This window comes from Papilio polytes, unplaced genomic scaffold, assembly GCF_000836215.1.
Source record: "Papilio polytes unplaced genomic scaffold, Ppol_1.0 DF820711.1, whole genome shotgun sequence".
Classification (NCBI taxonomy): domain Eukaryota; kingdom Metazoa; phylum Arthropoda; class Insecta; order Lepidoptera; family Papilionidae; genus Papilio; species Papilio polytes.
Window position 1 is genome coordinate 1,223,485 of NW_013528493.1, and position 9,920 is coordinate 1,233,404.

The 9,920-nt window shown below is 31.5% G+C and overlaps 1 long non-coding RNA gene across 1 annotated transcript; it reads right to left on the reverse strand.

Moving 5' to 3' along the window:
* Positions 1-1,676: 1,676 nt before the first annotated feature.
* On the reverse strand, positions 1,677-3,098 carry LOC106110233. The gene is made up of 3 exons (XR_001226068.1): positions 2,812-3,098; positions 2,090-2,704; positions 1,677-1,949 (listed from the first exon to the last, which is right to left on the reverse strand). It is a non-coding gene; the product is annotated as an uncharacterized LOC106110233 (long non-coding RNA).
* Positions 3,099-9,920: the final 6,822 nt, after the last annotated feature.

The following is a 9,920-nucleotide window of genomic DNA, read 5'->3' on the forward strand; positions in this document are numbered from 1 at the left end:
GGATAATGATGGGCAAATTATAAAAGCAATATAGCAATCAACATACGTCACCAAACGTCATTAAAAATGAAGTCTGAAAAGAATGACACTGACATTGACAATTTCAACATTTTTGTTTAATATTTGTTTCAAAAACATTTTTTTATATATTCTGAGGTACTGTTGTACTATTGTACTATACGGTATTATACTGTTATTATTAGTAGATTTGTTCTTTCTGACGTATTCCATGCCAACACTTACTATAGTTATTATATACGTTACCTAAGTAGAAATTGCCTATGAATGTTACATGAATTCAGAGTACTGACTATTTTACTTGTTACTTCTTACTAATGTTATAAATGCGAAAGTTAAGATGGATGGATGGATTTTTGTTAGAGTTTGTAACCTAGACCACTGAATGAATTTAGATGAAATTTGGCATAAATGTAGATGTTAGTCTTGAAGAACACAAAGGCTACTTGCTTTTGTGTTTTTAAATTTCACAAGGACAGGGTCGCGGGCAAAAGCTAGTTCAGAATTAAGTTACAATCATAGTCATAGTTAAGATGGTGTTGAAGTTACAGAAGAAGATTCAGGACATAATCACAAAAATATGAATTTATCCCTTTTTGTTTACTGTGTTACTGAGTTATAGAGCTTACTTTAAGTTTACAGATTGCAATGGGGTCTTAAATCGAAAATTTGAAGTTTTGAAGCTAGAAATATGAACAACATTGCAATGCTGTCTTCAGTTCAGACAAAATTGTCTCCACAATTTCCTTCATTTTGCCCCGCTCATAGATAATCTCAAAATGTTAATGGACACTGGCATGGTGACAGGCAAAGACCATGTGGTTAGTGCCTGAGTTTTTCAATCAATTTTGCACATTATACTTAGACTTATTATTTAGAAGTAAAATGTCTATAATTCAATATTAAAAGCCAGAATGAAAGGACCATGTTCTAATTTATTATACCTCATGAAGGAGCAGGCTTGATGTGTCAAGGGCTAATAAAATCAGTGAGAGTATTGATATAAATAAAACATACTTTCTCAGAATAATTATTATAATAAATTTATTTATGCTAAAACATTGTACAATACTGGATATAATACATTGTAATTACATAAATTGGAAAACACATTGGACTGAATATACACAAATTTACAAAGTAATCTATACTAATATTATGAAGATTTATAATAAATAAATAGGAGAATATTAATTATGAGTGTGGAAGGGTACATTGGTAGAGGTAGACCTAGAAAGAGATGGATGGATTGCGTAAAAGGTGACATGATCAAAAAGGGAATGATGACTGAGATGACGTATGATAGAGTTATGTGGCGGACAAAGACCTGTTGCGCCGACGCTACGGGAGTAGGATAAGGAGAAAGATAATGATGTTTTTACTGAAAAGCCGTTATAATATTGTTATACACTTGTAATTCTTCTATATAACAATATTTACTAGTTTTTACACTATGGCAAGTTAAATATATGTCAATGTGAAAAAAATGTGTTTTTTCAGACAATCCCCTATATCTAAGCCAATTTTATTGAGATCCGTTTAGCTGTATAGGCGACAAACTCTAAAAAAACTCCATCCATCCCTCCAAACTTTTGCATTTCTAATATTAGCAAGATTATTACAATTTTAGAAATGGAATTATACATATATTGAAATTTTTAAATTGTTTTCAATAAGCTTGAAAATTACAATAAATTAGACAGTGGAGTACTAAATGTAATTAATTTTGGCTTCCATTTTCAGAACATTGTACTTCTTAATTCTTTGTACCAGATCAGTTCATGTTCGATTTTAAGCGACTAGGAATTAAGAAATGATGGATATATGTATAATAGAAAATACATAGATATCCATAATTTCTTCCTCCCTAAAAGCTTGTCGACTTGCTGTTTTCATTTTCTGACAGATTATACTCTGGCATAAGGCACCACCTGTAAAGAAGTAGTTATAAAATATATATATTCTTTTCCTATCTATATTCACCCACAGCATCTGCATTCTAATTAAACATACTATGTATTTAAAAGTATTAATTAATGTCTTTTTAATCAAAAGTTGAGTGATTTCTTACCTTTGAGTTATAAGATGGGACCGAGCAACTTTAATCCATTACTTTGATGTCCAGCTTTAGGAATGAAGATAAGATAGATATTTGTACTATAATAAAATACATAAATCTGTCATTTCTCCCTTTCTAAAAGCTGTTCTAACATTTCTTCTATTTGTAAGTTGTTGATGGTCTGGTTGGATCTGCAAGTTATCAACAATTTGTATCATTTTATTTGACATTTGTTGCATATATGTTTTTTAAAAGTAACATTTCTATAACCAATGATTGTGTTACAATAGAAATTTTGATGCAGATTATAAAAATAGAGTAAAGCATCGAAGATCTTGTCACAAAGCGGAGATTTGCATACTCGCATTTGTTAACCACAATACCAATTCTGAAAGTAAAAAAAAAATTATTAGTACAGTAGTCGTTAGTGAAGGTGCCTAAAAATTAAAATCATATGTTTAAGGGTTTGGTGAGAAAAAAGGAAACAAAATATCAGCATCATTATTAGATTGTGCTGTCCTGTCTGAGGTCCCGCATTGAACTAAATTGTAGTAGTACATGGCCCTTCCTTTATGCAATACAAATTATTATCTCTTCATTGGACGCCATATTCAGCCTTCATTTCATCTTCACGAGGTCACCAGAGCACATGAAAGTAAAGAAACAAATATGAGAAAATATACTCAAATTGCACAGAAAATAGGCTAAATTTTAGTATTTTTAATTTAACTTACCATTTTTCTAGATAACAGCGTTATAAAAAATCGTACAAACTATAATCATCAAGTGTCTAGTGTCTTTCTCATCTCAATTTCAAATAATACATATATAAAGAGAAAATATTAAATAATTAAATTTTCAGACGCAAATAGCAAAAATCACAAACATACATGACAATACAAAAAAGGCACAGGCGCTCGTTATCGCCATAGGAAGCAATAGTTATAGATTGAAAATGTAGGAAAACACGATCGATATTTTCCTAGACTATAGGAAAATGTCAAAGAGTAACTGAGTTGCTTCTTTGACGCGACCGCATTAACTAAATAATCGCGGTTCGTGGTGTTTAGGAGAATTCAAACTAATATTAGATATAGCATTAAATGGTATTAACGACAATAGTCGCGATGTCGGATTAAAGTAGAATCTGTCATTTTCAAACAAAGAGTTAACCATTTATAGGATCAGTGCCCAGTGGTGCCACTGCCACTAAACAATGGCTCACTGGCACTTCCAAGCCCGCTCTAACAATTTCAAAAAAGTGCTACAATAAATTATCATCAATTTTAAAATAAAAGACAGCATTAGTTAGCACAACAGATTTTTGACATTGACAGGGTGGCGTTAGTGAGCTGTCATAATTTTACTTATTCCCACGGGATCAGATATTCTTGTCGGTCAATGCCTACATAATAACAGCTATGTAATGACAGATGAGACTATACTTTGGCAATGACATGGTAGTACATCCTTAACATTCCTTGAGTATATACTAGTATAGTTATTTATTTATGGCATATAATTTATAGAGACTTTATACTTGAGCCTATGCCTATTGTTTGGATGGGCATTAGGAGTTAGGACAGAAGTTCTGAAAACGAATGAGTTACTTTAAAACTCTTCACATTCTATGAACATAGAAGTGATGAGGATTTTTACATAGAATAGTATATCAAGTAACTAATGCATTATCATCATCATCATCACCACCCTTTATCTGCCTATTGTTGAACATACCCCAATATCTTCCACAGAGTGGGATCCTCAGTCTTCCGAATCCAACAAGTTCCCGACGTGCGCACTAAAACTTCGGTTTATTTGGATGGAGGACGTCCCACGCTCCAGGTCCCCTTCCGTGACCTTCATTTGAGAACATTAGAGGACATTCGAGGACTTTTATTACACGTGAACGAAAATACAATGTAGCTTTCAAGGCCATCTAGTGTTAGACAAGTGGATTACTCTGCTTTTACATTTTGTTTGTAGAGGGCAGCACTTTGCTACAGAAATAAAATAACGAAAATGTTATTTTTGTATAAACGTGGTGTACTGTTTTGTTTCAGTTTAAAGTAAATTAAAACTTCAATCAGAGTAATATACAATTATATGATGCAATGTGTACTTTTTGATAGGATGTTTACAAGTACTTACTTGCGCCAATGGTTAAAAAACCATAATGTGATCAAATATTTATGATTACAAAAAAGCTTTACTAACTTCTTGAAATTAACTTGTTAAACACGTTTATCTGTTCCGACAATTTCCTTAAAGAGTGGCACAGAGTTTTCGCTTCACGGATTAATATAATGATGGCTTACATTCGGTAAAGTACATTTGAGCGAAGTGTCTTATGTAATTTAATAATACGTTTAATTTCGAATTATTCTCTATAACTTAATGAATAATATGTTACTTACTATACTACTAACAGTAGACTATAGTAATCAAGTTAAGATTCCATCTTTCTCCCTTTCTATAATTTTCTCAAACCATGGTTGCCATAGAGGTTTTGTTGGAACATATAATAATGTATTTAAGACCATAATAAGAAAATAAATAAATCACGCACCGAAGGATAGTTTTGGTATAGCCGTAGGCTCATATATGTTAGTACAAATACAACCCTGTGTTTACACCAATCATTATGTCGTATATGTACATATTGCAAGACATAATAGTAAAATAAAATGTAAACTAATTATGCTAACTATATTCAATACAGAATTCTTCGCGAATGAATAACACAATTTAATTAGCTGGCCGCCCACAAAATTAATTACAAGGCTTCAATTTACTTTAAAAGCTTATCGTATCTTCGAGTTTTTAGATTAATCAAAGCTCAAGATTTATTATGTTTTATTAAGGTTAAGTGAAAGGTAAATTTATCAATTTCGCTGTTGTTTTCTTATCCTTTGTTACCTTGGGTATTAAACTGCGTATTTTAATTAGTATTTATAACAATTATAAAGGTATTATGTAGCAGAACACGGCTGGGGCGCGCACTAAATTATATAGTCAAGCGATGCCTTCGCTACAAATGCATCTGTATTCCGTTATTCAGTGTCAGTTCGAATTAATTGGAACCAACACACAATCAGCACAATGGTATAGAATTTCGCAAGGCCTTGATTGCATACGGATGTAGGACGTACACCGGCAAACAAGATTGTTCCGTTGAGAATTATATCTCATGTATCAGGAACAACAATGTCATCTTCATAATAATGCGAAAGTTTGGATGGATGGATGTATGTTTCTACGTATCTCAGATACAACTAAAGGGACCACTATGAAGTTTAACACAGCTGTAGAACAAATTAAAAAAACATACAGATGAATTGAGTACCTCCTTCTTTTGGGAAGTCGGTCAAAAAGGGGTTATATACTGATTTTTTTATGTAATAGCGCGCAGACGGAGTCACAAAGGCTATTAATAATGTAATTTGAATGATGTAACTATTGTAATCCGTCTTCCTGTGTTATGAACTGATGAATAAAGAGCAAATTATAGACTTTGTAGAAACTGTTGATACATAGGATAAATAACTAATTGAAATTAATTTTAAACTTTCACACATAAAAGTCGGAAGTAAACTTTGAACAAACGCTTATATTCATTAAACTGCCAGGAACTGCATTATGGAATTTACTTCAGGGGATGATGTGTTATCTAACCAGATTCCAATTTAACTTTGGCATGTGATGGTAACAGAAGGGGAGGACGGGGCAACTTTACGTACCTGCTGCAGTTTCATGAGAAACTTTTTTTTATCGAAAATTAATTAAACGATGTTTCATTGATTGTTTACTTTCTTCGTATAAAATTTATTCCATTGGTTGAACGACAGAATAAATTAAGAAAGTTTTAAAATATTACGAATCAATCGCTAATAAATATAATGGTCAAAAGCAAGGGATGCTTTCCTAGTAGTATTGTAGTCAATTTTGGAAATAACTAAGCAAAATTTATCTTTACCAATTTTAAGCTTGTTGTGGTAGGCTGGTGATGGCAATAATAAATCGCCTGACGGCTATGAACACGCTTAACTATAAGCGTATTGGCACTTATCTTAATGTCTTAATACGTGCAAAATATTAAAAGTAGCCAATTCGACAGTAGCCGCTGGTCTGTTTGGAATAAAACCACTACTTGTAGTATCTATTTAAACTTAAGATATAAATGGTCTACAAACATATTTGTATACTAACTTTCGCCCGCGAGTCAGTCCGCATGGAATTAAAAAAAAACAAAAGTAGATAATATATGTGTTCTATCAGACTATCTCTAACAAACATCCGTCAGTCTATCTAAACTTTCGTATTTACCATATAATAACTGTAATAGATTAGAGTAGAAAACCTTACACATCCTATCTACATTGCGTAATTTATCTTCAGAAAGATTTTCTACCAACTTTATCTTGGTCTATTTCGATCTTACAGTTAACTTTTTAAATTAGAGTACGCTTAACTACTTTAAAACTCCTCTAGCTCGGGAACTTAGTAATTTCTGATTGAGTTTCGTTTAAAGTTTGTCTTATAAATGCTTATGACTTGATAATTCTGTATCTCGTACAATTAAAATTATAAGTCAAATCGTTACGGTTTTTTATTTTAATTATTTCTCTAAGCTGAATATGAAATCTAAATTTAATATGATTTACTTAAATACTTTTAATTTCTTTGTCTTCTATCAATTAGGCCTGTGGTCGTCTAATGCAGAACAAAGGTTGTTTTAGTCTGCAGAATATTATATGAATGAACCGATTAATGATTTTGTATATGTAAATGTAGGTATCAAAACTTAAGTAATTACATTTTGTTCATTTTAATTTACCAGTAACATCGTATACCTTCTGCTAAATTGACTTTACCTTCACAAAAGGAACGTAAGTAACATTTTATTTAAAGTTAAAGAGATGTAGTGCAATGTTCTAATGCTTTAATGAAAACCATTTAGCTTCCGAGAGAATGAAGCCGACTTCGCATGCCTTGTTCTTTAGAAGTGTGAGACATCTAGATTTATCATTCTATGTCTTATTATTTACATTTTTATGTTTTACTACGGATTTTGACGAATGGAACATTAGTGTTAACGCATTTTGTCTCTGTTCTGTCAAAGGTGAGGGATGACAATATTGGTCGTATAAAATGTTTACCATTAAAAAGCTACGTTATTAGTGAGTAACATAGGCGGTATTTTTTTTTAATTTTTCAAATTCATGCGGACGAAGTCGGGAGCGACAGCTAGTGTTTTATAAGACCATTAATAATGTAACAACTATTTGTACTAAATGTAATTTCACAAATCACTAGACGTAAACGGCAGCTAATTAAGTCCTTTCGTTTAATTGCACACAGATCCTAGAGATATATTTCAGAATTAATTTAGTTGAATGAGCAAGTGTTAGCTCAATTATCGATTTGTCATAATATCTTACATGACTTTGTGCTTAAGATTTCACTAAGTAACTGAAAATTTGCTATTGAATTTAGCGTTTATAATAAACAGTTAAGTTTTTTTAAAAAAAAATATTGGTTGAATCAAGTAAATGGGCATTGTAATATTAACAATTCCGAGAAAATAAATTGTGAAAGCGTAAGCTTGTTATAGTTTATCTTTAAGTAGAATAACTTTAAGCTTTTAATTAAGGAATTCATTTTCCGTCAGTTCCTGCAACCTGCAATCCTCTTAACGAAATCCACGAGTCTAATTTAAATGCAGCTTTCATTGTAAATAAGGTCAGCTTTAATGAATGCAATCTACATTTTTAATTTACGTAATTTATATGTGAAACATTTTCATTGCTTCGGGATAAAATGAAAATCGTAATTCATCGATACTAAACAATATAAATAATAGGTGACGATTTCAAAAACATTACAAAAATTCAGACGTGTAAGATAAATATTAAAAAAAATTAATGATCGGTTTATATGCCAAATAAAGTTTAAATTTTCTGCTAAAACAAACTACCTTTCCATGTTACATCTTCTCAACAATACCTATACCCCTAATGGTAACCCTTTGTACAAATGCAACTCAAATTTAAATTAAACTGGACATTAACAAAGCATCCTGTGTTACGGACGGTACTTCCTTTGATACAATAATATCTACTCAAAACAATGGGCGCAAAGCGGCAACGTACGCTTGTTAGCATTTACAAGTTTGTTCAGGACTGCAATTCAATAGTCCCTAAAACTTTACTAATCAAAACTAAAATCGCATACAGACCTCCATTGTTACTTACACATGAGCTCTCGAAATTACCGGATGGCAGGGAAATAGTTTGTAAGCCGACAAACAGTTTGAAGTACCATTTGTGTAGTGAGTTATATCATTCAATTTATTATTTTAATGCAGAATTTTTATTTACAATAAAATGTATTTTTAAAAATATGGAAATTTGCAAGCAATGTGTAAATTTGTGGTTGGTCATAGGTTCATATGATCGTTATGAATAAGTTCGTAATATACGTAAATGTTTCCAATTAAAATAAAAATATGGGTACAAAAAATACCATATAAAGAGAATTAACGGGCAATAAAATAATCATGACGCATTTATATAATTTTAGATTAGTCGACTGTACAAATAGAATAAAAAGAAACTTTTAAATAGCAAGTGGTTACCGTTTTAAATTTCCGTCTGCATTAAAGTGGAAAGTCTCCGGGGCAAAAAGCTGACTTTTAGCTTATTCATTTGGTTTTTAATTTGTTTTATTTTGCTATGCTATTTGAATTGCGATATCTATAGTTAAAAACGCTTGACTGTTATACTAATATGAAACAGAAAACTGTTTGTATTTCACAGAAAAATAAAACATAAATGAACTCAGCATATAGAACTTTTCCTTGGGTTTCTGAAACTCCATTAATTTATTAATTTAAAATTAATGTATGACTAATTTCAATCATAAACCTAGATTTAAAAAAAAATAATTGTGGTTGTTAAGACTTTGTTTTTAATTAAGCTTGTTAGTATGAAATGCCACGTAGAAAAAATATCATTTACATTGTAGGCTTGCACCGGCATTGCCAAATATACGAGTATAGGTCTGACCACATTTTCTCACAACCATTACTTTAGTAGTTTTTCTCCTCATAAACATATAAAAACATGGCTTCTAAGTAGTAGAATAATTTCCAACATTTCCTCAAGAAAAAGTTATTTGAAACGAATTAAAAAACTTCTGCAGTTTCTTCGGTCTGGGATGCCACCTACAAGCTACTTATTCCTTGTGAAGCGACACGGGGAAGTCGAGAAATGTGACAGAGTTAAATATACTTTCTCAGCATTGATGTCGCAATTTTATATTTCAAACGCAAGTACTTCTATATAAATTCTAAAAGTTTTGAATCGAGTATCAGAATATTTCTTATCCCTATTCCTATACGCGATGTTATTTAACTAATTTGATTTAACTTATTCTCAATGTTTCGAAATATGCCTTATAATTTTCCGCTTCCAGAAATTCTTGTTGAGGGTAAAAATTAAGTTTTTTTTTAATGAAATAAGTCAGCAAACCAGCCAGCAGCTACCTGATAACGCCGAACAAGATGACCGCTGCCCAAAGACATCCGGCACATTCATCAGACGAAACGAAAATTGCATCCAATTTAGACTTGTCTTCAGTATGGTTGTGGTATTATACAGGGCGAGCCGCCTTATTCGGGAAACATATGTTGTTGTTGGCGTCTACCAATGTTAAAGAAAAATCTACGAGCATTCTAATTCGAGTAGTTTTATAACACTAGGACTAGAAGAAAAATCCTTAGCGCGTAAAAACACATCTGTTGTCAAAAAAAAAACTTAAGTACACTTTCCTATATCTACGA